The following is a 25,549-nucleotide window of genomic DNA, read 5'->3' as shown; positions in this document are numbered from 1 at the left end:
GTCGGTCCTGTCCCTACATGATCAATTTAATATTCGTGTAGGTACTGACCTACTCCGTCTCCTCTCTACTCTGCTGATCATATAAAGGGGCATTTCCAAATGCATCACTCGCGGATTTACCTATGGGTGACAAGTTTGCACAGCACTTTGTCGCTGCTATTCCTCGCTGCAGGCTATTGACCTGAGCGTTTACTTCTTCACGCCACAGCGTTATTTACCACTTTACCTCAGTTTTTATTAGTGTTAAATCATTCTTTGCTGTATCACTATAGGCGCTACACTCGCACCGCACTTCTTGGCCTACACTTTGTGCAGCAGTACGCTATTCAGTTAATGTGCGTCTGTTGCTACCTTAACGAGGACAAAAAGCCATATGCAAGTTCCTGGTATTGCCTGTCAAAATTTTCTTTCGTCTTACCCTCTTGCTCCAAAGTTAAACACTGAAATTCAGTTGTGAGCTGAAGCTGTGATGTTTCCATCGTGGTTTTCGCCATCTTCAATGCACCCACTTCATTGATGGTTGTTTTTTGTGTGCGGGATACTTTTACACCCTTCTTTTAAGGGTCGTACGTCGGGACACATTCTCGCGAAATTTGCGTTGATCTGATCGGATTGTTCCTTCACGAACTGATCAAAATTCTCTTTCATCTGCAAGTCTGAGCTCTGAACGTTCAAAATTATTTTTCATTAGATACTATTGTTGTCTACATAGCTCGGCTAATGTTTTAATTTGACATGATTTCTCTTATGCGAAGTTATTTTAATTTAATGTAGCATGCATGTGCAAGTGATTTCTGAATTGCTTCGTTTAGGGGGGGGGGGGGGGCAAAAGTACTTGTACTTCTGTCTCAGTTGCTGCCTCGTCTGTAATTTCAACATTCGGCTCCTCCATAATGCCGTTTTACAGGTTTTCTTAGTTTAGTGCTTCTTGTACGGATCTATATTGTCCAATTTGCCGATTTTCGTCATAACACAGTTAATAGTTTTCAAAACTAATGTTAGTAACTCAAGCTGGGTTTGCGTGAGTTTAAGTAGTTACGTAGTTGGCAATAATGAAATTCCTTCTGAACTTTCGAGAAGAGGCACGCCACGTTACAAAGCAAACCAAGATCGTACCGGCATTATAACTGCAGGAAATGAAATAACGGAAATCTTGATGTCCCGATCCACGATAGTTCGACAAAGGTTGCAATTAAAATTCTCAGAACTTCACATTAGCAAAATTATTGACGTTATTTGATATGTCCACTGTGGAACCTTGAAATTCTTGGTATGTGAACGGATGAGATAAAGCAAGGATGTGCTTACCTGATATTTTTGCGGTGATTGCCGGAAAACCATTTACTTGTTTTGAAATTATGTTCTCTCCAAGGAAATACAAATGGATATTCCTTTTTTATTATTTCGTCTCCTAGGATTAATTTGCATGTTTTTCCTCTTATTAGGCGTTGCGTCAAGGCATTTCACGCAATAAAGAGATTATACGTAATACATGTGCATGCAATTCGCCCAGTCGCGCGCTGCCGATTGTAACGTATTTCCTCCTGGCAGATCAAAAATAAGAGAAATATTTAAACCTTGCTAAATTATGCAATGATTAACGGTTTGCCTCGAGAAAGACACGCTGCAAATGCGTTGGCACTGTCTAATTAGATAACTAATGCACGTCAAGCAATAACTATGTTAATTATTTTAGTTCCTTTTATTCACGATATTTCCGAGCCCTGTTGGTTATTGCACTTCGTCACTGGCTAAAGGCTAATTGATAGTGTAAAAGATTGCTATTATTCCCACACGAAAGTGGTAACTTATGTATAACCAGACTTCATCAAGAAAAATCTGAAGATTCGACTTGCTTCGTTAAATATGTAAACGGCACGATTTACACAATATACGGATCGGAAACTCATCTATTCATCTTCCCATACCCAAGATAAGAGAAAATAAGATAAGGTGAAGTCGGCACTTCCTTCTTTCAGTCATTTGCCTTACAGATGGTTCAAATGGCTCTGAGCACTATGGGACTTAACATCTGCGGTCATCAGTCCCTTCGACTTAGAAATACTTAAACCTAACTAACCTAAGGACATCACACACATCCATGACCGAGGCAGGATTCGAACCTGCGACCGTAGCAGCAGCGCGGTTCCGGCCACAACGGCCGGCGTGTCTTACAGAAAAACTGAATGTATCTGGCTAGAGATATTTTTTAACACTGTACAATTACCATCCGTGGATTCTGTCTCACATGTTTCTAGGCAAAGATTACCATTGCATGTTACATGACACATAACAAATTTCATAGGCTGCAGTCTGTTGCATTAAAAACGTTTTTTTCAGGATATTCTTTAAACTCCAATTACATAAGCACTGTACTAAGAAAAGAAGATGGCAACCCAACCAAAAATTTTGCTGATCTGAAGCAGAACTGGCGGCAAAAAGTCACACAACTTTCTCATAGAAACCTTAGTGAAATTAACTGCTCCCTTAAATCATAATGCTTTAATTTGAGTCCCATGTAATATTGCCACTACGAAAATGTTAATAAATTTACAAGGTTATCATTTCACTTGCACAAAAGCGTTAAAATCCGCTTTGAAATATTACTGATTTTTAAAATTTTTCTCTACTCAAGATTTTCAAACTGCAGCTGACCTTCTATGGGAGACAATACCAGTCTGTAGTTAAACTGCAGCAAACACTCAGGAAACCTCCTTGTATTCAGTAATCCAATAGAGAGAACATGGAAGACACATACACAAACCTTATTTCATGGTAGCTTCACAACTGAGGTACAGTAATCACAGAAATTGCAGATAAACAAGGCAAGTGATGTGCCTACGTAAAAGCTATCTGATAAAAAAAGTCGCCAAATTCATCTGAATCTATATGACAGTATCATATAGAGCTATTACAAAAATACTCGTAACTGGAAACTTAAAACTTTGCACTAAATAAGCTATCCTGTGAATGTGTACGTTGTACAGCGCAGTGAGCAGTGCTACAGTGTGTGACGTCATAGTGAGTATCTTATAATTCCAACATACAAACTAACAGAATAAAAATTCTACACAAAATTACAAACCGAAATTTGAAAGAATAAATGTCCAAAATGCTTTTGTGAAATACCCAGTAAATCTTACGTTTGTAGGCTGAGTAAGTAAAACTCCAGACATTAATGGTGCGCATCGGACATGTAACACTGTACTGTAAGAAAAAGATAAGCTGACAGAGAAATGAAATCTGAACTAAAATTTAACTAAACTGACACTGATGATAATTTTGAAATACAACTCACACCTGTAAATGAACTTATTGCATCCTGACTTTAATGTTGAATTGGCCGTAACAAAATTTCATGACTTTCCTTGTGGCGATGGGAACACGGTACTGTTCGTAAGTGATGAATATTAAAATATAGCTCAGCGGAAAACCAGCTAAAGAAAAACTTTGCCGAATGCAATGCAAGGAAAAGCAACTATGCTGTGTACGTTATGTTTTATGTTTTAAGTGACTGTCTTCTGCTCAGTGCAATGTGGCGACATACAATTATAAAACCACATTTTCGTGAGGAGACAGTGGAAGAAACTAAACTTACTGAATCACTGAAAAGAGACTAGCATTCAAAAACTGTATTGTGAAACTCTGATTCCTTAACAGTTAACAACCATCTTCATAAAATTCACTTTTTTATATCTAAAATTACTCTGATATATAATACGTTGCTGAAACGGCGAAGGAAGGGGTGAATTTGTGACTCTGATTCCAAGCTATGTGAGCACGTGACTTTGCTTAATCACGTCTCGACAATCAAAATAACTGACTCAGACCAATAAAGAAAAATATTGCTAAAGTTTTGCCTTTCTCAAGCATAAGATAAATTATGCACAGGAAGCAGTGTAACGACATCACCTGAATATCTTCACGCTTTTCAAACCAGTCTTTACAAAATTATATTTCCATAAAAGTAACATCCTCTGTGTTAGCCTTTTCCACGCCGCTCAGCAGCGTAATCGACACCCGACTCTCTCACTTACTTTTGTCTGAATGCTTCACTGAGAATGGCAATGCTACTGACAACCAAAGACCATTTTGCTTGTACTCAGAACATCTGTGGTGTAACATATCGACTACTGCATAATTCTGTTTGAAAAGTATCCAGTGTACAAATATGAAGTATGACACGTATAAAAAGAGAGCTCACATCACTTTCACTAAATGCCAAAAATAAGCTAGAAACCTTAGAGGTATTTCGGTATTAAACTAATTAATAAGCAAATATGAATGGTTAGCCCTGTTAAAAGTAACTAACTCTGTTCTCAGTGAAGCTGTTTGATGCATGTATTAATCTCACAAGCGTTAAGAAGCAACTACGTAGCAAAATAACGATTGCATGCAATGAAACATCCACAAATAATGGATGTTACACGTAAGGAACATCAAGAAAAATCAGAATTCTGGGACAAAGTATTAATCTTAGCAATACACTAACAGAATTTACATAAAATAAAAAAAATGTCCTGTGAAAATAGACAAGGAAAATCACCAGAATAAATTAGAAGATACTTGAAAGTAAGAAATCCTGGAAGGGAACGCCAGTTGAAAGCCTACCACCACTTTCTGTTTTAACCATTGAGTTCTTAAGAGACTATGACCCAGTTTTTATGCCCTGAAATATTACTCTTTTGTACAACATCGGCCTCTTGTGTGAATAAAAGCAATTTTAACTTTCATAGTGGCAAGAATTTTCGCAAAACTCAACGGAATACTTAAAAAGAGTTTCACAAGCTTTAACTATGTCAAAACGTAAACTACACACATCAGGAAAGTTTTGCATCATCCCGGTTCCAGAAACTCCTGAAGATATACGTTGACTGTGGATAGTGTATCACAGACACAGTCTCTATGACTGTTCAGAGATGTCACTAAACCCGCCCAAAGATGTAAACAACCATGCATGAGCAGCGCTTATTAGACGGAGTGGGTCCGACAGCCGATCGGTTCCAGTCATTCCACCAGGAAGGAGGTACATGGCTCGTGTTGTCTGTAGTTCAACCATGCCTAGACGGTCAATACCGCGGTTCCATAACGTCCGCATTGTTACTTTGTGCCAGGAAGGGCTCTCAGCAAGGGAAGGGTCCAATCGTCTCGGAGTGAACCAAAGCGATGTTGTTCGGACATGGAGGAGATACTGAGATACAGGAATTGTCGATGACATGCCTCGCTCAGGCCCCCAAGGACTATTACTGCAGTGGATGACCGCTACCTACGGATTATTGCTTGGAGGAACCCCGACAGCGACCATGTTGAATAATACTTTTCGTGCACCCACAGGATGTCGTGTAACGAGTAAAACTGTGCGCAATAGGCTTCATGATGCTCAACTTCACTCCCAACGTCCATGGTGAGGTCCATCTTTGCTACCAAGACGCCATGCAGTCTGGTAGAGATGGGCCCAAAAGCATGCCGAATGGACTGCTTAGGATTGGCATCACGTTCTCTTCACCGACGACTGATGCATATGCCTTCAACCAGGCAATCGTTGGAGACGTGTTTGGAGGCAACCCGGTCACGCTGAACGCCTTTGACACACTGTCCAGCGAGTGCAGCAAGGTGGAGGTTCCCTGCTGTGTTGGGGTGGCATTATGTGGGGCCGACGTACGTCTCTGGTGGTCATGGAAGGCGCCGTAACGGCTGTGCGATGCGTGAATGCTATCCTCCGACCGATAGAGCAACCATATCGGCAGCATATTGGCGAGGCATTCGTCTTCATGGACGCCAATTCACGCGCCCATCGTGCACATCTTCTTAATGACTTCCTCCAGGATAACGACATCGCTATTCTAAAGTGGCCAGCGTGTTCTCTAGACATGAACCCTATCGAGCATGCCTGGGATAGATTGAAAAGTGCCGTTTATGGACGACGTGACCCACCAATCACTCTGAGGGATCTACGCCGAATCGCCGTTGAGGAGTGGGACAATCTGGACCAACAGAGCCTTGATGAACTTTTGGATAGTATGTCATTACGAATACAGGCATGCGTGAATGCAAGAGGACGTGCTACTGGGTATAAGAGGTACCGGTGTGTACAGCAATCTGGACCACCAACTCTGAATGTCTCGTTGTATGGTGGTACAACATGCAATATGCGGTTTTCATGAGCAATAAAAAGGTCGGAAATGATGTTTATGCTGACCTCTATTCCAATTTTATGTACGGTTCCCGGAACTGATCGATGAGATTTCGGGATTGCAGCCGGATCATGTAGACTTCGCCGGCCGGAGTGGCCGAGCGGTTAAAGGCGCTACAGTCTGGAACCGCACGACCGCTACGGTCGCAGGTTCGAATCCTGCCTCGGGCATGGATGTGTGTGATGTCCTTAGGTTAGTTAGGTTTAAGTAGTTCTATGTTCTAGGGGACTTACGACCACAGCAGTTGAGTCCCATAGTGCTCAGAGCCATTTGAACCATGTAGACTTCTTGCCACGGTATTTCGGCTGGCAATCGTCCAGCCATCTTCAGGTGAGTGTCCGTCACTGGAGACTGCAAGTTCCCGGAGTCATCTTTATAGCAAAAAATTGGCGGGAACACGCATGCGCATTGGCCTGCGTCACAGGAGCGTCCTCTATTGAAATCCGCGTCCTCTGGAGCTACTGTTCAAGCTGTGGCGCCCCGGTGCATGCGTAAAGGTGAAAACTACATGTCCGCCCTCTGTCGGATTGCGCCTGCGTCGCTAAAAACAAACGTCAGATGTCGCCAGACGTGTCATTATGAATAAAATGTCTTCTCTCAGAGGAAATTAGAGATACCACCGGGTCCCAAGCCTTGTCGAGTTGAAAACTGCCATCACGATTTATAAGATTTTGCACTAGGCCTATCTCCACAGATTCTTTAATTACAGAATCCCAGAAAGTTTTCGCTGGGGCCAAGATTTTTCCGAAATCTCATCGATCATTCAATACGCCGGGAAAACTTCAAGAATCTCATCAGTTTCCGGAACTCTCGGAAACGAATTGATGCTAATATTTTTTTTTTTTTTTGAAGTGTGAATAATCCTTACACTAAACCTCACGCAGCTGCTAACTGTTCACGTGAAATAATTGCCTCTTTAAATGCAATACGTGCTATTCGCTATTCGAATGTTTTTGTTTTCTGTGTTCAACAACAACTTCCATTTTGAAAAACCCTAAGCCATTGTGGCAACATAAATCATGTCGACGTCTTCGCTGGCTGGCGACTTGAATTTCAACTGTGTTATCAACTTAATTTAATAAAACAGTAATCTCTTTTTAATGCAGGTTATTTCTTTACGGCTTTACGCGCAACCAGAACTAACGTACCACATTTCGGTAAGGCAGTTCATCAGTAAACACATATGGAAGTCTGAATCATTATTAACTGAAAAATTAAACTGGAAAAAATCCTAAATTACGCTCACACGTATTATGATGTTCGATACTTAAATACAAGATACCATATTTCACACACAAGTCCATTTCAATGGCTTATATGTCTTTACATTACCATTCGGATACAACAGACGGAAGAAAATCGCCGCACGACTTCATTAACGGCCGAAATATTATTTAACGAGTCGAAGAGAAATGAGATAAACCACTTCAAGCGTTAGATGACTCTAATAAAATTGTATGCTGATCGCACGTCTTCTTTGAAGTGTGAACGACGACCTTACATTTCCCATGTTAAGGTCGACTGCAGAATGTGAACGAAGACCTTACATTTCCCATGTTGAACTCGACTGCAGAATGTATCACGATAAGAACTATAGCCTGGAAAGCCGTATAACGTACAATCACGTAAATGTAGCGCAAGAGTGCGAGCCAGTAATCATCTCACCATAACCCAGAAACAGTCGGTTGAATATTCCCAATTCACTATCACAATGTTAAGTGTCTATACTACGAGGCAGACACAGGAGTTCCTCGTCACGCCAGCTGGAAGAGAAGTGTGTGTCTTCATCTGCTAGCTACTGAGCCCCACGAACCAATTTCGCCACCAATTTTGCCTATTGGCATGAGTCCCATCAAAGCTCGTACGATTTGATAAGATATAACTTACAGTTCCAAAGCAGAGATGTACTACCCCAGCAGACGGATAAGTGACTACAGATCTTAGAGGCAGACAAGTGCCATTCGAATGCGCAGCATGGAAGATGTCTTAACAGTTTTTATTGTGACACTTCACGTTCTGACTCGTAGAATGTTACATTTTCGTTGGTTATTCGTTCTTTTTCTCACGATCACCTCCCCCTTGGCAATCCCCCGCCAGAGATCCGAATGGAGGATTAATCTGGAATATTTGGCCGCTGGAAATATCATCCTGATACTTTGTCAGTTACAGGCCACATGCCCTGTGGTTAGAGTTCATGTGTCTTCAATGCAGGGGTTTTCATTGCCTTGAGCATACTTATAACTGACTGTTGATTCTTCCACCTTTTAGGAGAAGTTTCCCACACCAAGGACAAGAGATAGGTCTGAAACATCCTTCGCTCCTCCGCCCTGTTTGGGAAGTCAGTTGGCAGAACAAAGGCGAATCCTTATACTAAAAATTTTCGGCCTGCAGGTCTTCCGTAGGTATGTGATTGACATTCCAGTTTGGTCATGAGTTTTTCTGTAGCTCTTTAGCTCTTATAAGTTATTTTGGGTGAAAGCTGGGCTGATTCCTTTCAAAAGAGAGCGGATAGTTTCCTTTCCCTTTCTTGTCCAGTCCATGCTTAGGCACCGATCCTAACGACCTCAGCGTCGACTGAAGGTTAACGTGGCATAAGCTGCTCTCCTGCTAGATAACAAAGCGGTGTACCGTGCTCTCAGTCTACTCAGTGGGCTTCGTTTATTTGCAGCACTGCTGGGACGGAATGTTTTATATTGTTTTAAGCGACAATAATTATGTCGTCACACTGTGTCTGCATTTGCCAGAGGGGTTTGTTCCCGCAGCAGATAACATCGAACAGCACGGTTAATAAATTCTGCGGTCACTTACAGACTCGTTGTTCATTTATTTTCGCTTAATGCTATGATCGCCGACTAATTAATGGGTCGTTATTCAGGCATGATTTACGGGCTATGAAGTGGGATCCGGAACGAATGGTATAAACGGATTGCAGCAGTTAACTCTAATCCAGATTTCTGAAAAAAGTCAGTTATCTTCTGATTTGTCTAAATTAGAGTTTTTAATCTCTGCAATAAAAACAAAAAATAAATAAAAATGTAGCAATGTGGACGATAAAAACCAGCGAGGCTCAATTTGGCTTAAATGAGTAAACACTGGGAGTCAGCTGGCGCCAGCTGGCACGATAAAAGAGCAGGAAATTTCGCTGTTTTCTGTTTGTGTGTAGACTGAAGATGGTTTGTAATTATGTTTTCACTAAAGACAGGTAAAACTTTTTAAAGGCTAACATACATCCTTAAATGGAATTACAAACATAAACCTTCGATGACTGGAGACATACCTCAATAACTGAACACAGAACGACAAATTAACAAATGTTACTACAGTAATAAAACTAAATTTCCGGCGGGACACCACTAATCCAGCATTACTCAAGGTTGTCACTTGTACCACTCCTATTCTTGACGTACGTGAATGATTTTTAAAGACATTGGAAGTCTCTTCAAAACTGTGATGCTTGCTGATAATTCGAATAAACTAGGTCCAAACACTTCTATGCGATATACAACGAAGAGAATGCTGGAACATACTTACAGCAAAACAGGGTAACGCTTTATCTTACAAAATTTCGTAGTATGTAATTCCCAATTAACGAAAGAATTTTCCAGGCAACAGGACAATGATAAAAGAGCACACATTAAATGAATCTGAGAGAAATTTCTAGGCATCCAGATGGAAAAAAATGGTAGTAGCAGTAGTATGTGGATGCTCTCCACTTGGAAAACACCGAACTTCTTGCAGTGTGCAAGGACATGTTCAAGCGCTAATATATTTGCTGCCTATTAACATTTGTGGTTAATAGTAAATGTGAATTTAAAAAAATTGTTGAAATGGCTCTAAGCACTATGGGACTTGACGTCATAAGTCCCCTAGACTTAGAACTATTTAAACCTAACTGACCTAAGGACGTCACACACATCCATTCCCGAGGCAGGATTCGAATCTGCGACCGAAAAGTGAATTTAGAGTGAATGATAACCAAAATATTAGAACTACAAATACTTTCCACATAAATTATGTTCTCATGTCTGTGGTTCAGAATAGAGCTTTTTTTTGTGGAAAGGTCTTTAACATTGTTGCAGCAGACATCAGCCACGAGATAAGAGACCCTAAAATATTGCAAACAAAAGTAAAAGAGAACTTTGCAAGTCACTCGGCTTATTGAGCCAAGGATGTATATTACGGTTAAAAAAACTGTTCATGTTAGACAGGTCTCACCAATATATAGGTCGCTGATTGCAGTCTGTGTAAGGTATAGTAAATGTTCGAGATGAAGTATTAGGTAAACACAGCAACTGTAAGTCGAAGAGTAAAGTCTTTTTCAAATAAGCTGCTTTTCTACTAGGAGAAAACATAATCTGGAAGGAATTCCCACGATAATCAAGGTGAGCAAAGAGAAGGAGACGAAAGTGGTTTTTAGTATACTTTACAGTGATTATTTCTGCCTGTTAATGTATAGGCCTACTTTGGGCTGTACCACATCGGACGAAGACTCACCTTCATTACGGCACTTGTAGTAATTAAATGAACGAAACATGTGTACAGAAATCCGTAATCAGTTAAACAAAGCTCGATTCGATTAGTTCTTTTATAAGAGAAGGTAATAAATTTCTCGAGAAATGGATCAATGAAATAGTTTTGTTCAGACTGTAGTACTGTACGATAATGCAATGCCTGTATTGCTCGGAAGCGCAGTGCAATTGCATCTTACTTCTGAAACAACAGAGGCACTGCAATATCGCACCTATCCGCCGACGCCTAACGGGAATATGCATAATGGATGTACGAGTGCAGGGTGTAAACACATTGTTGACGACGTATGGAAAGTTTAGGGCTATTGTCCGGCAACAGAAAACACATCCAAAGAGGGTGAAGATTTATGTAAGGAGTCTACTTTCAAATATACTGCGGTGAAGTACGAGTCGGAAGGAGAAATGTTGTCAATCTTCTGTAGCGAACGACTCACTTACAGGGGGTCCCAAAATTACAACCACATACGAAAACGCTTAGAAAGTGGACAGTACAGTATTGGACGATCAGTGTTTAGATATGCATGAAATAACAAATAACGTAGGTGTGTAAGAGGGAAAAGTACAGTAGATGTTACATGTACAGTGAACTAAGCGAAATCTTTGTGTAAGGAAGGTGCCGGATATGTAAACGCTGAACTAATGTAAAACGGAATTGCATATCAAAGTTTCGGCCATTTCGAAAAGAATTTAGCTTACTTTTTGGGACGATTTCTTACTGATGATGACATATGGGTTCACGCTACTAATGAAACAGCAGCGAATGTAAGAGATGAAAATTGTGGCTATAAAAAAGGGCGTAACTGATTTTATCAGTGGGAAGGTTTATGATGACGAAATAGAAAGTTCTTAAAAGAGATAATCGGTCTCTGTGCATTTCTGCAGGGAAAGGGCTATGTAAAACTGACAGAAGTGAAGCTGTGAGGACGGGGCGTGAGTCGTGCTTGGGTAGCTCAGTTGGTAGAGCACTTGTCCGCGAAAGGCAAAGGTCCCGAGTTCGAGTCTCGGTCCGGCACACAGTTTTAATCTACCAAGAAGTTTCATATGAGCGCACACTCCGCTGCAGAGCTATGTAGAGTCTGCTTTTTCAAGCACGTTAGCCGTGACTTTCACATTTTGCCAGATTGCTTTTGACATACAGTATTATATATTAGGCAAAGATGTAATGAATCGAAGTACGAGACACAGCTGCCAGCCGCCGAATACAGCCTTATCTATGAGCGCGAAATAAAGCAGGAAGATCCTATGAAAGTTCAGAAATACGTTTATTTAAGTAACTAACATTGCAAGATCACAGGTTAATATAAGCGCGAGATAAGTCATTGAAAAAAAAAAATGCTGCTACATTAATAGCCGGAAGAACAGCCAGAATGTTAGATGCAAACATGCAGACGTGAATACATTGTTTTGTAAAGGTTCCAGTTGTCAGTTTGTGGGATGGAGTTCCATGTCTGATGCACCTGGTCGGGCAATATAGGGACGGTTAACGCTATTTACGCATGACGCTGGAGCTTTCGTCGAACGATGTCCCATACGTGCTCGATTGGAGACAGACCTGGTGATCGAACAGGCAAAGGCAACTTGTCGACTCTGTGTAGAACATGTTGGGTTACAGCAGCGGTATGTGTGCGAGCGTTATCTTGTTGGGAAGCACCCCTGGAATACTGTTCATGAATGGCAACACAATAGCTTGAAGCGCCAGACTGACGCGCAAATTTGCACTCAGGATGCGTGTGATAACCACTATAGTGCTCCTGCCGTCACACGAAATCGCATCCCAAACCGTAACTCCAGGTGTAGGTCCCATGTGTCTAGCACGAAGTCAGGTTGATTGCAGGCCCTCAGCTGTCTCCTACTAAGAAACGCACGGCCATGACTGGCACGGGCAAGAACCAACTTTCATCAGAAAACACAACAGATTTCCATCGTGCTGTCCAGTGATCTCTCGCTTGACGCCACTGAAGTGGCAAATAGCGGTGTTTTGGGACCAGTGGAATGCACGCTACAGGACGTCTACCTTGCAGCTGTCCTTGAAGTAATTTGCAGCAATTTGTTTCGTCACTGCGGCGCCAACTGCTGCTCAAATTGCTGCTGCAGCTGCTGTACTATGCGCGAGAGCCACACGCCTTACACGATGGTCCTTCCTCTCGGTAGTACCATGTGGCCTTTTGAAGACCGGTTTTCTTGAGAATTCCTGCCAAGTCTTTCTCCAGTACCGCAGAAGGAATATTCACTTTCTCTTATTCTCTTAGCCATTACACGAATTGGTTAAAAAGTAAATAAATAAAAGAGGGAGAGGGAGAGAGAGAGAGAGAGAGAGAGAGAGAGAGAGAGAGAGAGAGAGAGTAGGAAAGAAGATTGGGTTTAACTTCTCGTCGACATTGAGGTCATTAGAGACAGAGCACAAGCTCGGATTGCGTCAAGATTGGGGAAGGAAATCGGTCTCGTTCTTGCAAAGGAACCATCCAGCCACCTGCTCGCAGAGATTTAGGGAAATCAAGGAACACCTAAATCTGAATTGCCGGACGCGGGTTTGAACCGTCGTGCTCCCCAATGCGGGGTTGAGCGTATTAATCACTGCGTTCGAACTCAGTAGGGTACTGATGATGGGGCCATCGGCGCCTTAAGGGCATTGTTGACTAACACCAACTCACCACGTCTAATCTCGAAGGTAACTAACGCTCACGACCATGACAGCGTGTATTTAAAGCAAACTTGATTTGTATCCTCTTAGCGGCACTACTAGCGCCATTCTGTTATGCGATTGGAGTGAAATTTGAATATACGTCATCTTACAGATACAGAAACACCTCTACCAACTTTCGTGTACGTCGCACATCCTTCTTGGTGTTGCGATTTCTTTTCGTCTGCATATAACAACATCTGCGCTAAAAACGTTCGGATGACAACTGAGGAAGTCGACGAAATATTATGGAAGGGAAATAACAGCATTAACTCGACGGCAATCCTGGAAACTAGGAAACGATCGACTTCGCTGGGAAAGCCTTAAAGAGCGCCCTTAGAGATGAAGTACACTGATGGAACGAAGTTACGCCATGAATACTTTGATCGAACGCTACGGTGCCAAACTGATGCTCCAGTATTTCTGTGCTTGTGGGATGTGCTGACTAAAATTTCATACACATGCGAGTTAATTTTCAGTACTCTAAGTACATACTCCCCCCCATGAACCATGGACCTTGCCGTTGGTGGGGAGGCTTGCGTGCCTCAGCGATATAGATGGCAGTACTGTAGGTGCAACCACAACGGAGGGGTATCTGTCGAGAGGCCAGACAAACGTGTGGTTCCTGAAGAGGGGCAGCAGACTTTTCAGTAGTTGGAGGGGCAACAGTTTGGATGACTGACTGATCTGGCCCTGTAACAATAACCAAAACGGCCTTGCTGTGCTGGTACTGCGAACGGCTGAAAGCAAGGGGAAATTACAGCCGTAATTTTTCCCGAGGGCATGCAGCTTTACTGTATGGTTAAATGATGATGGCGTCCTCTTGGGTAAAATATACCGGAGGTAAAATAGTCCCCCGTTCGGATCTCCGGGCGGGGACTACTCAAGAGGACGTCGTTATCAGGAGAAAGAAAACTGGCGTTCTACGTATCGGAGCGTGGAATGTCAGATCCCTTAATCGAGTAGGTAGGTTAGAAAATTTAAAAAGGGAAATGGATAAGTTAAAATTAGATATAGTGGGAATTAGTGAAGTTCGGTGGCAGGAGGAACAAGACTTTTGGTCAGGTGAATACAGGGTTGTAAATACAAAATCAAATAGGGGTAATGCAGGAGTAGGTTTAATAATGAATAAAAAAATAGGAGTACGGGTAAGCTACTACAAACAGCATAGTGAACGCATTATTGTGGCCAAGAAAGACACAAAGCCCACGCATACTACAGTAGTACAAGTTTATACGCCTACTAGCTCTGCAGATGATGAAGAAATTGATGAAATGTATAATGAGATAAAAGAAATTATTCAGGTAGTGAAGGGGGACGAAAATTTAATAGTCATGGGTGACTGGAATTGGAGAGTAGGAAAAGGGAGAGAAGGACCGAGCGAGGTGGCGCAGTGGTTAGCACACTGGACTCGCATTCGGGAGGACGACGGTTCAATCCCGTCTCCGGCCATCCTGATTTAGGTTTTCCGTGATTTCCCTAAATCGTTTCAGGCAAATGCCGGGATGGTTCCTTTGAAAGGGCACGGCCGATTTCCTTCCCAATCCTTCCCTAACCCGAGCTTGCGCTCCGTCTCTAATGACCTCGTTGTCGACGGGACGTTAAACACTAACCACCACCACCGAGAGAAGGAAACATAGTAGATGAATATAGATTGGGGGTAAGAAATGAAAGAGTAGGCCGTCTGGTAGAATTCTGCACAGAGCATAACTTAATCATAGCTAACACTTGGTTCAAGAATCAAAAAAGAAGGTTGTACACATGGAAGAATCCCGGAGATACTAAAAGGGATCAGATAGATTATATAATGGTAAGACAGAGATTTAGGAACCAGGTTTTAAATTGTAAGACATTTCCAGGGGCAGATGTGGACTCAGACCACAATCTATTGGTTATGAACTGTAGATTAATACTGAAGAACCTGCAAAAAGGTGGGAATTTAAGGAGATGGGACCTGGATAAACTGACTAAACCAGAGGTTGTGCAGAGTTTCAGGGAGAGCATAAGGGAACAATTGACAGCACTGGGGGAAAGGAGAAAATATAAAAATGCAGTAAATAAAGCAGGCAAAAAGGAATACAAACGTCTCAAAAATGAGATCGACAGAAGTGCAAAATGGCTAAGCAGGGATGGCTAGAGGACAAATGTAAGGATGTAGAGGCTTATCTCAGTAGGGGTAAGATAGATACTGCCTACAGGAAAATTAAAGAGACCTTTGGAGAAAAGAGAACCACTTGTATGAATATCAAGAGCTCAGATGGAAACCCAGTCCTAACCAAAGAAGGGAAAGCAGAAAGGTGGAAGGAGTATATAGAGGGTCTATACAAGGACGATGTACTTGAGGACAATATTATGGAAATGGAAGAGAATGTAGATGAAGATGAAATGGTAGATACGATACTGCGTGAAGAGTTTGACAGAGCACTGAAAGACCTAAGTCGAAACAAGGCCCCTGGAGTAGACAACATTCCATTAGAACTACTGGCGGCCTTGGGAGAGCCAGTCGTGATAAAACTCTACCATCTGGTGAGCAAGATGTATGAGACAGGCGAAATACCCTTAGACTTCAAGAAGAATATAATAATTCCAATCCCAAAGAAAGCAGGTGTTGAAAATTACCGAAGTATCAGTTTAATAAGTCACGGCTGCAAAATATTAACACGAATTCTGTACAGACGAATGGAAAAACTGGTGGAAGCCGACCTCGGCGAAGATCAGTTTGGATTCCGTAGAAATACTGGAACACGTGAGGCAATACTGACCTTACGACTTATCTTAGACAAAAGATTAAGGAAAGGCAAACCTACGTTTCTAGCATTTGTAGACTTAGAGAAAGCTTTTGACAATGTTGACTGGAATACTTTCTTTCAAATTCTAAAGGTGGCAAGGGTAAAATACAGGGAGCGAAAGGCTATTTACAATTTGTACAGAAACCAGATGGCAGTTATAAGAGTCGAGGGGCATGAAAGGGAAGCAGTGGTTGGGAAGGGATTGAGACAGGGGTGTAGCCTCTCCCCGATTTTATTCAATCTGTATATCGAGCAAGCAGTGAAGGAAAGAAAAGAAAAATTCGGGGTAGGTATTAAAATCCATGGAGAGGAAATAAAAACTTTGAGGTTCGCCGATGACATTGTAATTCTGTCAGACACAGCAAAGGACTTGGAAGAGCAGTTGAAAGGAATGGACAGTGTCTTGAAAGGAGGGTATAAGATGAACATCAACAAAAGCAAAACAAGGATAATGGAATGTAGTCGAATTAAGTCTGGTGATGCTGAGGGAATTAGATTGGGAAATAAGACACTTAAAGTAGTAAAGGAGTTTTGCTGTTTGGGGAGCAAAATAACTGATTATGGGCGAAGTAGAGAAGATATAAAATGTAGACTGGCAGTGGCAAGGAAAGCGTTTCTGAAGAAGAGAAATTTGTTAACATCAAGTATAGATTTAAGTGTCAGGAAGCCGTTTCTGAAAGTATTCGTATGGAGTGTAGCCATATATGGAAGTGAAACATGGACGATAAATAGTTTGGGCAGGAAGAGAATAGAAGCTTTTGAAATGTGGTGCTACAGAAGAATGCTGAAGGTTAGATGGGAAGATCACATAACTAATGAGGAGGTATTGAATAGAATTGACGAGAAGAGGAGTTTGTGGCACAACTTGACGAGAAGAAAGGATCGGTTCGTAGGACATGTTCTGAGGCATCAAGGGATCACAAATTTAGCATTGGATGGCACCGTGGAGGGTAAAAATCGTAGAGGGAGACCAAGAGATGAATACACTAAGCAGATTCAGAAGGATGTAGGTTGCAGTAGGTACTGGGAGATGAAGAAACATGCACAGGATAGGGTAGCATGGAGAGCTGCATCAGACCAGTCTCAGGACTGAAGACCACAACAACAACAAGTACATACTTGAATAGACCGTTTCTACAGATGAAAAGAGGACTGAGTTCATAATGGCAGCTGCGAATATCTAAGATTACTTGAAACAAAAATGAAACTGTATGGTTCAAAAAATGGTTCAAATGGCTCTGAGCACTATGGGACTTAACATCTGAGGTCATCAGTCCCCTAGAACTTAGAACTACTTAAACCTAACTAACCTAAGGACATCAAACACATCATGCCCGAGGCAGGGTTCGAACCTGCGACAGTAGCAGACTCGCGGTTCCGGACTGAAGCGCCTAGAACCGCTCGGCCACAGCGGCCGGCAAACTGTATTGTTCCGGAGACCTTTTCAAGTCTCAAGTATGTATGACATGAATGCAGACTTAAGAAAGAAATGAAAATTTATGCCAAGTCCGGGATTCAAACACAGGTCTCCTGCTCAGTGAACAGAAGAGCCTACCACTACGCCAACCTAGCACAGTGGCTTACGCGCAACTACACGGACTACCCTAGCACACCTCATTCCTGAATCGAAATTACCACTCATGCCTTAGCCTAAAAGTTTTCATTCGTCGCTTCAGGCTGCATATATACAAGTTTGAGACTTGGAATAGTCACTCGAACTGTATAGTTTCGTTTGATTAAAACACCTATGCTTGGGTTCCAGGCGTCTAGATGGCTATTTCCACGAACAATGCAGTTCATAATTTCTCCCACCAATCCTCCTGTTAGTCTCTTGCAACTCAGCCATATCGGTGGTGCTGCAAATGATCAAATGCATGACTATACATTGTCGCTCAGCTTGATTGTCAAGCAAGTACAAAAAGCTCTTCCATCGTATCCCCAGACAATCCAATAGGGCCCAATCGACCACATGCATCGTCGGCCAATGGCGTCATTTATATTTGTTGTGGGGGTAAGTGGGGGCGGGGGGCGGGTTGGGGTCAAAACTGCGCTGTGTTAGCCCTAGTCAGCTTTTCAGACCTTAGAGCCGCTACTTCTCATTCAAGTAACCCATTCGAGTAACTTCTCACTCAGCATCGGGAGGATGAATAGTCCCCATTTCAGCCCTCCCGAAAGGAAAAATACCCTGGTAGTACTGAAGTATTGAGAACTGAACTCAGGTCCTCTATATGGCAGTGCCATGGTCATCATGTGAACTACGGAGGTAAAGTCAAGCAAACAGAAAATAACATAAACTGAATATCTTCTTTTTCTATTTCTCTTCCAGTTTTTGCATGAGGAGAGAAGCATGATAAGGTAGTCAGCTCAGTCCTACAATGTGCCAGGGTTAGCGCCTGTGCCTAGAGAGCAGGATGTCCAGGTTCGAATCCCGGTCTTGCCACAAATTTTCATTCGTCCCTTCGGTCCGCATATATAAATCATAGATGCCTGAGACTTGAAAAGGTCTCTGGAACCATAGTTTCATTTGATGAAAGCTCCTATGCCTGGGTTTCAGGCTGGATCTCCCATTTCGTTCGACGCTGATGTGCTATTCCAAGCCGGCCGGTATGGCCGAGCGGTTCTAGGCGCTACAGTCTGTAACCACGCGATCGCTACGGTCGCATGTTCAAATCCTGTCTCGGGCATGGATATGTGTGATGTCCTTAGGTTAGTTAGGTTTAAGTAGTTCTAAATTCTAGGGGACTGATGACCACAGCAGTTAAGTCCCATAGTGCTCAGAGCCATTTGAACCATTTTGCTATTCCAATACACCAAGGGAAACCAATGGTCTGAGACTTGAAGGAGAACTTGGACTGAGTTGGGAGGGATGCTAGAGTAGCCGGTGCAGTTGAGCAAAGCCACTGTGCCAAGGTGGTGTAGTGGTTAGTGCATCTGCCTAGTGAGCAGGAGACTGTGGATTCGTACGAATTTCATTCGTCTCTTCAGTCTGCTTATATACTTCATACATGTTTGAGATTTGAAACTTTCTCTGTAACCATACAATTTCATTTGATTTTCACTGGGAAAGACTGAAAGAGAACTGTTAGAAATGACGTACACTGACGGAATGGAGTTACACCGTGAATACCTTGCCCATACCAAACCAATGCTCCATTATTTCTGTGCCTGTGGGATATGTTGACTAATGCGAGCAAATTTTCAGTATTTTAAGTACATACGTAAGAAGATCATTTCTACAGATGAAGAGTGATGTGAATACATGTTGGCTATTGGGAGTATCTAAGATTACTTAATTGTTTCGTGTGAAGATCGCACCATAGCATGTTCAAATGACTTGCACTTGCAGCTTACCCCTGTCTTTTGAACTTGGGCAAAGGTCCAGTAAGTGGCGCGAGAGTCATTGAAGGATCATATTGACAGATCAAACAGACAACTGACTGTAACGCAATGACTGCATAGCAAATGGGGACGAGACGGACGCAGTGCGGCAAGTAGTGTCAGCATAGGCCTTACCGGAAATACTACTCCACAAGAAGACTGCAGGACTGTTCTGGCTACGAGGGTTAGACGGGTGACAACAACTGATTTCCAGATAGAAGTTAGAGACAGTGCCATTACATACCGTTGGAAACAGTTTGCTGAAACTGGACTGAAATCTCAAGTACCCATGCATCATTTACCGCTGGCAGTACACCACAACATATAGTTGCATTAGGTACAGCCAGTGGCATCAGTGGTCACGTTTCTGTTTGTGGCAATAACGTGTCGACAGCCGACCTGCTGGTGGGTCACACGAAGCAGTGTCTCTCGCCAGCTGCTCGAATAATAACAAGGGGAGCTCCTGAATGTGACACCAGGACTGACTTGGTAAATTTTGAAACGGGGCTGGGTGTCGCCAATTTGTGGCAAGAATAGTAACTCTGTTGTCGCATAGTTCATGACCTGGGTATTAAATAGCATATACACGTCATTCCCCGATGATGTTTCAAACTTTCGGGGACGATGGACTAGGAAATGAAGTATCAATTTCAGGTAGGGACCCCTGGCCCACCAAGGTTGAATCGCAAGTTATTAGCAAAAGTCGTTTTGATTCGTCTGACAATGGACCTCCTACGTCTACATCTACATACATAATCCCCAAACCACCGTACGGTGCGTGGCGGAGGGTACCCTTACCACTACTAGTCATTTTTATCTCTACTCCACTCGCAAATACAGCGATGGAAATGCGATTATCTATATGCCTCCGTACGAGAGCTAATTTCCCGTACCTTATCTTCGAAATGTGTCATGTCTTCGACATGTGTGTTGGCGATAGTAGAATCGTTCTGCAATCAGCTTCAAATGCTGGTTCTCTAATTTTGTCGACAGTGTCCCCCCCCCCAAAAATAAATAAATAAATAAATAAAAAATAAAATCGCGTTCCCTCCAGAGACTCCCATTTAAATTCCTGAAGCGTCCCCGTAATATCTGCGTGTTGTTCGAACCGAACCGACCCGTAACAAATCTAGCAGTCCATCTCTGAACTGCTTCGGTGTTTTCCTTTGATCCGAGCTTGTATGGATCCCAAAAGCTAGACCAGTACTCTAGAACAGGTCGGACTAGCGTCCTATATGCAGTCTCTTTTATAAATGAACCACACTTTCCCTAAATTCTCCCAATAAACCTAAGTCGGCCGTTAACCTTCCCTACAACATTCCTCAGATGCTCGTTCAATTTCATATCGCTTTGCATCGTTACCCCTAGATATTTAAACGACGTGACTTTTTCAAGCAGGACACTACTAACGCAGTACCCGAACACAACGGGTTTGTTTTTCCTACTGATTCACGTTAATTTAATTTTTCTACATTTGGAACTAGGTGCCATTCATCGAACCAACTAGAAGTTTTGTGTAAGTCATCTTGTACCAGCCTACTTCACTCAACTTCGACGCCTTTCCGTACACTACAACATCGTCAACAAAAAACCGCAAATTGCTGCCCTACCTCTCGGCCAGATAAATTATGTATTTAAAAAATAATGGCTTACTTCCCTGGGGCACTCCTGACGATACCCTTGTCTCTGATGAACACTCGCCGATGAACACTTGCCGTCGAGAAGAACATACTGGATTCTATCAGGTAATAAGTCTTCGAGCCACTCACATATCCCTACTGCGGACTCTTTGCTTTCCATATTTTGGAAGGAGGTAGTATGGACCAATAGAAGAAAAAAATATGTGGTAAGGATGAGCCCTGAAACGCATATCTTAACAGCTATGAATGTTTGTTCAGCAGAAGAATTTTGTTTCACAGCAGCAAGGATGAAAAATCTACCTGTAGATCTTAAGGTGTGCATATCAGCGCCCGTTTTTACTAGACTTTTCTTCTTGTTTTGGTCCATATTGCCACGTGTAAAGCAAAGAGCTTGTAGTAGCAGAGGTCCACTATCGGAGGCATCATAACGATTTTCGCTTATAACTTTCGTCTTTGTCGTTTCTGTCCCATGCTCTCTTAGCTGAAGTTTGTAACTTCATCAGGGAATCACTCTGTGCCAGCAGGACAATGGAAAACCTCGCAAGGCATTAGATACTACAAATCCCTAGCCCGGCCTACGAGGTCTCCTGATTTGACATCGGCAGTGCATATCTGGGACGCAATGGGAAGAAGCATACTTTCATACCAGCCTCCATCCTAGCAATCTATTTCAACTGCTGCAGCATGTGTTTCGTGTATGCCAAGAAATTTCTCAAGATACAAAAGTGTTCGTGCATGTGGAAGCCATTCCCTGTGCTGATATTGATAACGGACATAAATTCCGAATTTAATGAAAGTTTAGCCATTTGATATTCGTCATGTGGTGAATATTTCCCAAAGTTTGCTAAATATTGGCATCAGTGAATTTTCCTCATTTAATAATAAAGTGGAAGCTATGCCTCACGGACGCTTATAGTTTATGGTTTTAATGTACGAGGGGTGATCAATATGGAATGTAACACCTTTGTTTTTAAGGCAGGTCGGTTTTATTCAGAACTGGAATACTCCATATTTTTCCCACTATCGTCGACCGGATACGATATTCTGTACACGGTTTGTACTCAGAGTAACACTGTCGTATTAACAGTTCATTCGTCTATGAGTTTTAGCAACGAGAAGAATGTAGGAAGCGCAGGGTGAATGTTGGTGAGTATGACAGGAAGCAATTTTCATTGAAGAAATGTGGATAATGAAGGCGAAATAAATAGAAAATGATTTGGGAGCAGACAACAGTAGAATCAGTGACAGAAAAAAATTAAACATAAAATAAACAGAATCACTCGCGCAAACCAGGAGCTTGTGCCAGCGCCTGGTTAATGCTATTGCAATGGTTTCAGGCGACCATCAGGCCAAGAAAGAAACGTCACGTCAGTAATACAGCACTACTTAGGCAATAAAAAAGATGAAAGTCACATGAAATGCAGATTGCTTGTAGTTGTGCAATGCGGCTGTAGATGAACATTCGTTCTGCTAAACATTATCTCGCTGTACATGAAACTAGCTTTGTGTAGCGCAGTTTAACCATTATTATAGTCCATTAATTAAATAATAGTTCAGTATCTTAGGAAACATGGAGTAACATACAAACGCAGAAAGGCCCTAAAGGTGGTATCCGGCACAGTTTATAACTAAGTGGTGCAACGACCAAGAAAAGGGCAGAAGATGGCAAGAATGATGATAGTTATGGACACCCATTGATGTCGCAATTATTGTGAATAAAGTCTTATCATTGTGTGCTACTTTCTGCTATGATTGCTGTAATATTAATATGCGAAACGAATTTTAATTTCTATAATAATACGGGCCAGTGGTATTACACGACATAACTGTTATACTACAAGTAAACACCGAAGTATCATTACGAACAGTGATGGTGTTACGGATGCTAAAACTTTGTTTAGAGCTATTAAGCTGTGAATACTGATGTTTGTGATCTGCGCTAAGATTGCAATGGAACAAAAATTATGGATGTATGGCACGCCTCATCCTGTGCCTTTTTTCATGGTTCTGAAAGCTGCTAATGCCTCCATGTCACTCGAGTAAAGCAGCCGACGATGGTCTGTGGCAGAGCTGGAGACAAGTGGCGACCACCCTCATTGCGTGAAGTCGTCACCGTCCATGGCTGGCTACAAAACGTAAATTTCAGTATTTTATGTGGCTGATGTTACAGGCACAATAGTCCTTCTGATGTTCCACACTTAGCTGTTGGTGATCACACACCGACTGGTCATTGATGGGAAATGAGCAGCGTGTCTGATGAATGAAGTGCGAAGTTGTTTTACAGCAAACTGTGATAATAATTTCCTACACATGAACTGTACTCGACATTAATTTGAAGACAATTACGTCACATGCCAGTGTTACACTAACATGTGCTTAGATCGTATGCCCACAAAGCATGGGTTCGTGACGGCTGCGACTGTTGTTAAATATAAGTAAAACTCAAGGGCTTTGAAAACACAATTCTCCACCTGAAGTTGAGGCTGTGAACGGTCAAAACGCATAGTTGGAAAGAAAAACAAGTGACTGACGCAGTAAACTGTTTTACTGACATTAACACGTGTTTGTACACTGATCAGCCAGAACATTATGACCAAATTCTTAATAGCGGGTTCACCTTTGTCACGGATGACAAGGGCGACGCTTCGTGGCATGGAGTGAGTTGGCACCACATCTGCAGACAGCAATCATCTAATTCCCGTAAATTACGGGGAATGGGGCCAATAAGCTCTGACGCCAAGTTCAATCACATCCCAGATGTGTTCGATTGGGTTCAGATCTGGTGAGTTTGGGGGCCAGCCCAACAATTGGAACTCGCCTCTGTGTTCCTCGAACCACTTCATAACATTCCTGCCCTTGTGACACGGCGCATAATGTTTCTGAAAAATGCCACATCCGTCGAGAAACATGGTGGTCATGTACGATACTCCTTGACAGTTGTGGTGCCTTGCATGACCTCCACTGGATGCCAACGTGAATGTTCCCCAAAGGATAATTGAGCTGCCACCAGCTTGTCTCTGTCCCGCAGTACAGGTGTCAAGGAGGTGTTCGCCTGGAAGACGACGGATTCGCGCCCTCCCATCGGCATGATGAAGAAGGTCTTGGGATTCATCATACCTTGCAACGATCTGCCGCTGCGACAACGTCCAGTGCCGATGGTCAGTGCCCATTGCAATCGTAGTTGCCGATGTCGTGGTGTTTACATTGGCACTTGCGTGGCTCATCGACTGCGGAGGCCCATCATTAGAAGTGTTAAGTGCCCTCTGTGCTCATACACACTTGCACTCTGACCAGAATTAAGTCTGCTGTTAGTTCTTCGCCTGTGCTGTTTTACCAGTCCGCCCAACCAGCGACGTCTGACATTTGTGACGAGGGCTGGCCGACCAACCCCGACTTCTGGACGTGGTTTCACCTTGGTTTCGCCACGTGTTGAAGACACTCACCAGAGCACTCTTCTAACACCCGAAAACTCTTGCAATCTCCGAAATACCTGTGCCGAGCTTCCGTGCCATTACTATCTGTACTAGCAGTCATTCCTCGCCAGGTGACGCTGCCATTGCCCGGACGGGTTTGTATCGGTAGTAAGTCGGTGGTCATAATGTTCTGGCTGATCAGTGTGCGTTGCTATCTTTCTGTGATTATGATAGGATTCAAAATTTTACGCAAACACACGTATCTCCTATATTGATCAAAATTTCTTGCTTTCCAATTACATACCATTTTTGGCGAACGGTGTACACAAGTCAGTTCAAATTATGAACAAGAGGCATAATATCCTCGACATTTTATCTTTTCATTTCTTCACATTTTTATTGTATCAGATTATTTAAAACTCGAACTGGTTTTCCTAATTCTCTATGTGTTTTTGTAGTGAATAACGTTGAAGAACTGACGTACAGACCAAAAAAGTACACAAATACAACACATCCTTTGAATTAATATAAGGGCAAACAACTAGATTATTGACATGTTTTATTGAGACGGCTTCAGAACTCTTTGTTACCTTGCCTAAATCATTTTATTTTCACAACATGCTTACTGGTATAATAATTCCAATCCCAAAGAAAGCAGGTGTTGACAGAAGTGAAAATTACCGAACTATCAGTTTAATAAGTCATGGCTGCAAAATACTAAAACGAATTCTTTACAGACGAATGGAAAAACTTGTAGAAGCCTACCTCGGGGAAGATCAGTTTGGATTCCTTAGAAAAATTGGAACATGTGAGGAAATATTGACCTTACGACTTATCTTAGAAGATAGATTAAAGAAAGGCAAACCTACGTTTCTAGCATTCGTGGACTTGGAGGAAGCTTGTGACAATGTTGACTGAAATACTCT

The sequence above is a fragment of the Schistocerca americana genome, chromosome 2 (genome assembly GCF_021461395.2).
Source record: "Schistocerca americana isolate TAMUIC-IGC-003095 chromosome 2, iqSchAmer2.1, whole genome shotgun sequence".
Taxonomy (NCBI): Eukaryota; Metazoa; Arthropoda; class Insecta; order Orthoptera; family Acrididae; genus Schistocerca; species Schistocerca americana.
This window is presented reverse-complemented; position numbering follows the sequence as displayed.